At 47.6% G+C, this 9,856-nt stretch overlaps 1 long non-coding RNA gene across 1 annotated transcript; it reads right to left on the bottom strand.

Annotated features, from left to right (window-relative positions):
• Positions 1-358: 358 nt before the first annotated feature.
• On the bottom strand, positions 359-9,844 carry LOC141577964 (uncharacterized). The gene is made up of 3 exons (XR_012507663.1): positions 9,708-9,844; positions 1,397-1,524; positions 359-1,016 (listed from the first exon to the last, which is right to left on the bottom strand). It is a non-coding gene; the product is annotated as an uncharacterized LOC141577964 (long non-coding RNA).
• Positions 9,845-9,856: the final 12 nt, after the last annotated feature.

The raw sequence follows: 9,856 nt of genomic DNA, 5'->3' as shown, positions 1-9,856 counted from the left end.
AACTGCATTGGCCAGCGCTTTGATCTTGGATTTCCAGCTTCTGGAACTGTGGGAAGTATTGTCTGTTGCATAAGCCCCCCTGTCTGTGGTGTTTTGTCATGGCAGCATGAACAGACTAATACAGTGTGACACTGTGTTGGGACAGGCCTTCAGGTGAGGACACGAAGGGCTAACTGTGCACGCACACATTCTCTCCTTGTCTCTAAATTCTCTTGGAGAAATATCTTTGACTTTTCAGTATCTCGGACAATGCCCAGCAGTACCGTGAATATAAGAATCCTACTTGCTAACCGGGCTGTTTGTCTGTCTTTGATAATCCTGGACTTTTGTGCCCCTCTTCGCCTAATTCCAATTCCAAGTAAGTCTCCCAGGGAGGTGCACAGGTCCCAGTGACTATGCAAAAAGGTACATTAGGGTTTGGGAAGCAAATAAACTGAAAACACACACACATACTCACGCACACGAAATCATCCTTTAGAATTGTAATTTTTTTGTATGTTTTTATAATGTACATGCAAAGTAGAATAGGCAAAAATGGAAACGTCTTGATAATTACAGTATGAAAATGGAAATATCCTTTGAGAGGATGTAGTTCAGGATTCCCATTCCTGGATGGACCTCCGGGAGCCGGTCACTTTAGAAATACAGATTCCAAGGCCCCACCTCTGGCCTCCTGCCCCGGCCTGGGGTGAGTGTTAGGGGCAGGAATGTGAAGAGCAGTGAGCTCCGTGGTTCATCTGGAAGCAGCCCACTCGTGGCACGGTTTCCCACTGAAGTCTAGCCCCCTCATGCTCTTGATAGAGGGAAGTGACTCTTGGAGAAATAACATGACTTGCTGAGGGCGCAGCCGACGAGTAGCAGAGTCCAGACCCGCATCCCTGCCTCCGGATCCCAGGCTTGTTCCACTCCACGTCAAGTGTGGTGGGTTTTCAAGCCACAGGCGTAGTTTCCCAGCATTTCCCAGACTCTCCCTTCTCCCGTCCTGTCACTCTGGATACTTCCTAGGGGCTTATTATCTGTGGAAAGATATCCAACATGAGGTCATTAATATCACTGCTCGCAGAGTCAGGCAGAAACTGAGAAAGTTCAAGCTGCAGCCTGTTATGTTGCACAAATGTCTTTGGTTTCCAGATGGAACTCACAGGAAGCAAATTTTAAGCCTCCTAAGTCACGTTGATTGGGATTCGAAAATACAACAGCATGTGAGCTTTCATAGATGTAAGAAACATGAAAGGAGGACCCATAGGTAAGGGGATGCAGGGTGGCCCCGGCAATTAAAATAGAGAATTTAGAGGAAGGAGCAGGTTTAGGGAGTTTCCTGATATGTTAGTTATCTATTTCTGTGGAACAAATTACCTCAAAATGTAGTGGCTTTAAAACACCACACTTTTATTACCTCATAGTTTCTGTGGGTCACCAGTTGGGCACTGCTTAGCTGGGTGCCCCAGGCTCAGTGGCTCTTCCAGCTGCTGTCAAGGTGTTGGCTGGCGTTGTGGTCTCAGCTGAAGACTTCCAAGCTCACTCCTGTGGGTGTTAGCAGAATTCAGTTCATCCAAGGGTGTTGGCCTGAGGCCTCCCTCGGGTCCTTGCCACGGGGCCTCTCCTAGGGCAGCTCAGAGCACGGCGGCAGGCTTCCAGCAGCATGAGCAAGGAGAGCGCCAGAAAGGGCACACGAGACAGAATCCAGAGTCTTCTTGTAATTTAATATGGGAAATGACATCCCCTCACCCCCGCCACTCACTGGGTCCAGCCCACACTCAAGGGGAGGGGATTACCCAAGGGTGGGAGTTCAAGAGGTGGGGAGCATTGGGGGCCGTCTTGGAGGCTGCCAGCCACGCCTCAGGGAGGACTAGGTGGGGATACCCAGCAGGAACATGGACATCTGAATGCGGATCTCCTGGGAGCTATCTGGGCTGGAGATACAGATCTGGGAATGAGAAGCTTTTTATGAGCAGGAGGTGAAATCATGGGAATAGATAAAGCCAGCCAAGAAGAACATTTTTTTTTTTAAGGTATCCACTCATTGCTAGTATCCACTAATTGTTAACTTCTCAGAGAAACTTCAGATTGAAAGTAAAAACAAAAACATGTAGAAAATGATGTCACTAACCAAAGCGACTTGTCACTCCTAATGTGGTTAAAGCTTTTAGATTGGCCATGAAAAATCTGGGTTAGGGCATGTGGCACTTCCTGGTATGATTAGAATAGTATTAAGATTCTGAGAAAAGGCTCATTCCCCACAAAAATTCCATAAAGTAGGTGACTAATTGAAACCTGGAAAGTCTCCTGATGAAGAAAAATAGCCCAGTTTGTTCTCCATCAGTTTCGAACTAGAGTTCCGATGGATCTCAGGGTTTCCAAGTCCTGGGTGAGGAAGATTATAAATATTCATACCGTATGATTAATTGTAGTTGTTTAAAAGGCCTCCTCCCACAGGCCCACGATATGCCTCCCCTTCATAAACAGGCAGCCCAGGGCGTGTCACTGAAGCCCTGGAGAGCTAGAAGTGTGTCACAGTGAAGGATGGGGAAACACCGCATAGGTCACCTTTGGCCCATGATCTTTCCTCCCTCTGTGACTTTGCCTCATGCTCACTGCTTCTGCCTGGAATCCTCTCCCCAGACTGTTCTAAGCAGCTAAATCCTACCCTCCCTTCAAGGCTCTGCTCAAATCCCATTTCTTCCATTAAGGCTTCCTGACTGGACCACCCCACCCCACCCCACCCCCTCCCTGGACTCCTGTCTTGATGCCACTCGTTATGGAGATTAATGGCCGGGAGCCATTTTCTGGGCTTGCTTTTTATCTTATTCATCAGGGTTTGACAAACCGTGGCAGGGGGTGGGGGGCAAATCTGCTCCCACTGTCTGTTTTTATATGACCTGCAGGCTAAGAATGGTTACTGTATTTTTAAGTTGTTGAAAACACTCAAAAGAAGACTAGCATCTTGTTACCTGTGAAAATTATATTAAATTGAAATTCAATGTCCATAAATGTTTTATTTTGGTCACTAAAATGCTGGTGGAAATTGGCTTTCTTTTGCCTCTCGGCCCACCAAGCCTAAAATATTCAGTATCTCACTTTATAAGAAGTTTGCTGAGCTCTGCTACAGGCACTCAGTTCCTTTCCTCCTGAGAGGGGGTGTTGCCCTCCTGGGAGGACACAGTTTTGACACTTTCTGGTCGCTTCTGCTGGGTCTACCATGGCCTGGAGCACAGAGCTGGTGTTTGGTAAATCCTGCTGAATGGAGCTGAGAGAGAATGTGTTTTTAATTTGTGATGGATACAATGTTATGTCCTTTCTTGCTGTCCAGGCCTTTTCTTTATTCCTCTCTGCTGTTGGGCTGGTATCTGTTATGTCTGGTAGACAAAAAAAAGGGAATACCAGGGTGGATCATAGAACTCATGGAAAACACAAACGAAATGAAGTCTGGGAACCAGGGCTTTTGTTTTGGGTGGAGAGGAACTGTTTGCTTTGGGGGATTGAGGTAATGAAAGTTATTTCAATAACATAATTGAACACTTGTACATGCTTTCTGCCAGAGTACAGCTGGGCAGACCTCACCCAGGGACCCCATCTGCAAAGTGCAAAGGTTAAACACTGAACGAATTCTCCTCCCTGTTCAGCAGAACATGAAACTATATACATACCTTGGTTATGCTATCTAAAATATACCATATGGTCAAAGACTCGAGGGGAACTGAAAAAATACAAATCGTTGTGTTAGGGTAGTAGGATTATGGGAAAATAGTTTAAAAAAAACCCAACACTTTTCTTTGAGTAGCTAAAATATTTCTACAATTAATCTAAAAATGATTAAGCTGAAAAAAATTCTTTTTAAAAATTTATTTTTATTGAAGTATAGTTGATTTGCAAATTAGCTTAGTTTCAGGTGTACAACATAGTGATTTAATTAAAATGAAAAAAAATCTGATTCCTTCTCTAGCATGTAAAATTTTTTACCTGTTTTTTCCCCTCTGTTTTTCACCTTTCCCATCACAAAACCAGAATTTTACATTGAAGTGGGAATTTCTTAGGATCCTCAGTATACAGCCACAGATATGTACAAATTTTCCCTAAGAAATATCTGTTTGTGTCATTTTAAGCCATTCTCCCTTAAACCTTAATCTCTCTAAAAGATTAAGTGGGGGGAAATTACTAACCTGCTACTTAACAGAGTACCTGCATGACCAAGGCTTAATAAATGATAGTTGCCACTGAAAGGCCCTCTTCCAAAGCCCTAGACCTTGTGATTCTTCCAGGCAGAAATGGCATCTCCTCACAGTTGAATCCTCAGCTTCTGACATTATGTCTGGCACATAGTGCTTGGCTCTATTAAAATAGTTAAGTGAATAAATAAACTAAATAATACTTTTTTTAAAGGGGGGAAGAGGACATATAGGAAGGTATTCTGCAAACAAGCAGGCATCTTAATTCTACCTTCAGTTCTTTTTCAAAGCCAAGACCCATTCATTCATGTCACATCCCAAGAGGGAGTGATGGACATGGAAACAGCCAGGAGATGTGACATACCTGGGCTCCATCACGGGCTGGAGAGGTTTAGGCCTTTCCTTAACACACAGAGTGATAAGGAAGAATGGGGTGAGGTTTTAAAGTTGCCATGATTATCATCATCTTGAAAGGAAGTTAATGCATTCATCTGTTCATTCAACAGATATTCATTGAGTGCCTGTTTTGTACAGAGGATTGTGTTCTGTGTGATGGGGATGTGACTGGGGGCTAGAAACTGAGGCAGAGAAGCAGGGAAGTTGACTACAGCAGTTCTCATGACCCCGTTGTTTCTGGACTAGCTCAGCGACTGCAGCATGGAATAAATGGAGCTCTCAAATACAGTGAAATGCAGATTCAAATTGCAGTGAAGCTCCAGAGATGAAACCTTAGCATAGCAGGGAAGTGTTATGGATACAGGGAGTGGCTCTAGCCTACAGCCGACCAAGATCTTGAGCAAGATTTTTGTGGCAGATGGACGAGACAGCGTGAGGAAATGAAAAGTACCTTTAACTTGTTGTCTAAGGCATGGTTTTGAATCCATCCTCAACTCTAGTTCTAGTTCTGTGAACTTAAGAGAGTTTCTCAATGTTTCTGAATGTGAGTTTATTTGTCTATAAAATTGAGACAACTATTTTCCCTCTGATGTTTGTATTAGTTATCTATTCCTGTGTACCCTAATAATTAAGTAGCTTAAAACTACCATGATACTGTGTATTTATTCTGTGGATTCCCTGGGCAATTTTTCTGCTGATCTGCTGGGCTCACACGTATGGCTACATTTAGTTGGTGGCTTGGTGAGGGTCTCAAATTAGCTAAGACATACTTTTTCATCCTGGACTTCTTCAGGCCATGGCCATTTCAGGGCAACATCTAAGAGGGTGAGGGAGGACACTGCAAGATCTCTTAAGGCCTAGCCTTGGAAGTCACAGTGTCACTTCCACCCTATTGCCATTGGTCAGAGGAGGTCACAAGACCAGCTCAGATTCAAAGAGTTGGGAGAGAGACTCCACTTCTTGGTGAAAGATGATAATAAATATTGAGCCATATTTTTCAATCTCCCATAAGGTGGTGGTGAGGGCTAAATGAGATTATGTATGGGAAAGCATTGTTTTGCTGCTATGCATATGGATGGTTCCTGGTAGCATCGTATACGTGTTGTCCTTTGTAACTGCAAAACTCTACAGCACTCACTCAGTTCAGTTTGATGAGGTAGCTGGTTGTATTATGAATGATTCCAAAGTCAGGGTCAGTGAGCCATCTTGTAACCTGATAATACTTCAAGCAATTTTTTTTTATTTTGCTTAAATTGTCCAGAGTTAGTTTTCTTGTTGTAGATAGAAAACCCTACTGACAACGTGTATTTATTCACGAGCTAGAAAGTGAAGAGAATGGCGTTGAAGCAAAAATATGAGAAGATGCCAACTGATCAAAAACAGCCAACAAACTGGTTGTTTTTTTGTAACAGTTTTCAGGACACTGTACACATTTCCTTGAATAAGGAATGCAAACTTGGCTTTAAGGATCCATAACCCACCTAGGGAGAATAAGTACAACGATTAAAAATATATATATAGTTCACCATAACAGTATGATAAATATCCCAATTGTCAGTGCCCAGAATGGTGCTTGGCACACAGTAGACACAATGACGTACTACAATTAACAAATTACTAAATGAATGATTCAGGTAGTAAGTGCAATGAAGTCTGAACAAAAGGGAGATGACATGAGAAAAACTCCTCAGGAACAAGGAGGAATTTGAGCAGATTCTCTTAGGATGGGTAGAGTTTTTTGAAATGAGGAGAAATAAAGGAATTCTAGCCCCAAGGACTTATTTTGCAAAGTGTGATAAATTTAAAAACAAGTGGCTTCTGAATCACCTGGCATCAAGAAAATCTTATTGCAAAGACATAATTTTCTTTATTGCTACTGAATTTTGTTACTGGTAGCACACTGCTCTAATATATGTTGATTGCTTAGATAATGGCCATATTGCTTACATATTTAAAAGTGCATTTCTGTTTCAGAAATTAGGTTTTTCCCCTTCTCCTTCCAACACTATGGTTAAGCCGTGAGACTTACTGCCCAAAGAGGGGAGTATGTGGCTTAGAGCTCCCACCCAATATGAAGAGGAACTAGAAAGTCTTTCCTCTATTGGAGGAAGGGGAAGGATAAAAGAGAAGGAAGAAAGGACCAAGGCCAGACCTATGCATTTAATGTAAATCTCTCCTTTAGAGGTGAAACCCTGGAAGGCAGATTAGGGTTGGGGTACGAGGTAATAGAAATGTTCAGAAATGCTGAAATGGGGGACTTGCAGGGCTTCAAGTTTCCACTCTGCTTCGTGGGCAAAGGCCTTAGAAAAGTGCTTTTGTTCCATTGCTGCTGTCCAACACGTCAGTGAGTGGAAGATTCTAAGCAAGAGTACAGTGTCTCATGTGCTGTTGGAGTGTAGAGAAAGAGGCAATTTCCAGATTCCCCAGAGGGTGCAGAACAGTCCTGAAAACTGGTGGGCAGGACGAGGCCTTCGTGGGTCTCCAACAGCCCTGCTTCTCCTGAACCATGGTCCCTCTGCTCAGGACTCTTTTCCCAGTCTGAACATGTACCTTACCTCTCCCTACCTGGGGAGCTTCTAAAAATGCCTCTGTCAAGGCTTCACTCCAGACCATTTAAATCAGAACCTCTGGGGGTTGGGTTCTGGTGTCAGGTTTGTGTTAAGTTCCCAAGTCATACTACTGTATAGCCAGGGTTGAGAACCACTACCCTTGGTAAAGTCTGCGTCTGGACTTCAGTATCGCTTCCTCAGGAAAGCCTTACCTGATCAGCCCCAACCTTGGTCAAGCACCCCTGTTATATATCCTTGAAGCAAGCAACCAGGATTTCTCCCTCTGGGCATTTAAAAGTTGGCTCATCATTTGTTTCAAGTCTGCCTTTCAGGTCTGGTAGTCTGCCTACTAGGCGAGGGGAGAAACATTTCTGCCTCACTCACCCAGGAGAGTGATTCAACATGCACCAGCCGGTACACAATTGGTGTTCAGTAAGTGCATCTCGAACAAAGGATCTCCTTTACTCAACCATGGGTGTCTGATCAAGGCTCCAATTCATGAAAATGCTAGGAGAATTTATGCAGGTGAGAGCTCATACTAGACCACACACTTACAGAGCTATGAACATTAGGCTCATATTTTTGATAGTTTCAGTTTTCATCTTAGAGCACAGCAGTTCATTTGGCTTATCATCACCATTAAAACCCTGTGTGGTCAACATTATTATTCCCATCTTGCAACTGGAAAGAAAGTAAAGAACTTGCTTAGGTCCCTGTACCCTATTATCTAGGCACAAACAATTGCAAATTAGGAAAAACCCCCTTCTACAGGATTCCTGTTTGTGCTGAGCTCTTATTTGTTGCTTGACAATTGGTGGCTACTACACGAGGATTTTCTGGGGGTCTCTAGTTCCAGTGGCCAGGACCGGGAGTGCAATTTCCTGCCTTCCTAAACCACTATAGGGTACAGGCAACACAGGGCCTTATCCATATAAGGATATCATAAATACTATATTTCCGGAGTCTCTGTGCCCTGCTTGTCTATAGGCACAATACTCAACAAGGTATTTTATAAAGAAGGGAGAGGGAGGGAGGGAGGAGAGAGGAAGAGAGAGGGAGAGAAAATATGAATGTTTGGGCTTGGGAAGGTGAAACAGGATCGTCCAGGAGAAGCCCAATCTTAGCTGTGGACTGGGAAGGAGGACCGTCCCTTCCCCGCCTCCATCCCAAATCCCAGGTTCCAACATTCACAGGCCTCTGAGTCGCAGAATCCCACCCAGATCCTCGGAGCATCTTGGGTTCAGCCTGGGTGGCTTGAATCGAGGCTCAGAAGAGCGGCGCCTCGAGTGTGCTCTCCACGCCAGGGGCAGCGGCGGAGCCCCTCCCCCGCCCGCACATCAGCCCCGGCCGCTGCCGCAGCCGCGCGACGCGCCCTGCCCCGGCGGCCTCCAGGCTTTTGGTCTCTGCCCCGTGCCCGGCCCGAGACGCGCGGTGAGGCGCCGGCGTCGGGGGAGGCGTGAGCAACCCGAATGCGTCTCCTCTCGCCCGGGCCGCTGGGGCCTCCGGGGCCGCCGTCTCCAGCGCGCGTTCTTGGTGCAGGTGGCACAGCTTTCCTCGCCCTCCGGGCTTCCCAAATCACAAGAGGCTAATCTTGGGTCTAGACCTCCCAGCCGCAGAGCGGGCGAAACCGCTACTCCACTTCTTCCCACTCCCTCAACTCCTCACCCTCAAGTGCAAAATCCCAGGCCGGCAGGACCCGATCACCTCCTCCTCCTCCCACTGCGCTAATTCTGCGAGCGAGGGAGGCCCCCGCGCCGAGGCGGTGGCTGGCAAAGGGGAGTGGAAAGGGAGGATGGATGGGGCCGAGGGGTGGGGTGGTGATGAGGGGGATTTAGGAGGGGGTGTCATTTTCTTTTTCTTTCTTTTTTTAAAAAAAGTATTTCTCTCGCGAGAAACCGCTGCGCAGACGATACTTGAAGAGGTGGGGAAAGGAGGGGGCCGCGGGAGCAGCGGCAGAGACTGTGGGTGCCACAGGCGGACAGGCGGCCACAGCTGGGACAGCTGCGGGCGGAGCGGGGCAGCAGCTGCCGCGGCCAGGACCGAGGAACAGCCACCGCCGCCTCGGAGTCAGAACCGCCGCTTCTCCAGTGGGTGCAGCCGGGGTCCCGACAGGGGTCGGGCGGCCACCGGGGCTGGAGCTCCAGCCACGGAGGCTTTTGCGTTTGCGCCGCGCGGAGGGCAGGGACAGGGACTGGGGTGAGGGGCTGTCCCGGAACGTCCACAGCTGGTGCTGGCCCTCCCCTGCCTGACAGCTTCCTGGCCTGGGGCTCCTGGTGCCGGGCTCGGCGTCAGATGCTCCGGGGGCGGTGGCAGCGCCCGGAGCCGGCCCGGGACGGCGCGGCGGGCTTCCAGCCCCGCGGCTTGGCGGAGAGGACAGGCTGGGGAGCTGGGGCGTCAGAGCGCGCATCGCGCGCAATTCGTGCCAGTAAAAAATAAACCCAGCGAGCTCGCCCTGGGGTTTAAAACCGCTAGGGACATGGGGACTTTAAGGCGCTCTTTTCAGGCGGCGCCCGGGAGGCCGAGGGGTTGGCTGGAGCCGCTGCCGCCGGGGGCCTGGGCTTTTCAGCCAGCTGTGGATCAAACGGTCTTCACTTACCCAAAGTAACTGCGCCACGCGCAGGCGGCGCGCGGGTTGGGCTCGGGAATGGGGACCCCGAGGCTTCAGCATCCCGATTCCCTGAATGTCTCCCCCGCCTCGGCGATTTGTCTGTTGCAGCTGGCAGGGGCCGCCTGAAGTGGGAGCAG

The sequence above is a fragment of the Camelus bactrianus genome, chromosome 6 (assembly GCF_048773025.1).
Source record: "Camelus bactrianus isolate YW-2024 breed Bactrian camel chromosome 6, ASM4877302v1, whole genome shotgun sequence".
Taxonomy (NCBI): domain Eukaryota; kingdom Metazoa; phylum Chordata; class Mammalia; order Artiodactyla; family Camelidae; genus Camelus; species Camelus bactrianus.
This window is presented reverse-complemented; position numbering and strand designations above follow the sequence as displayed.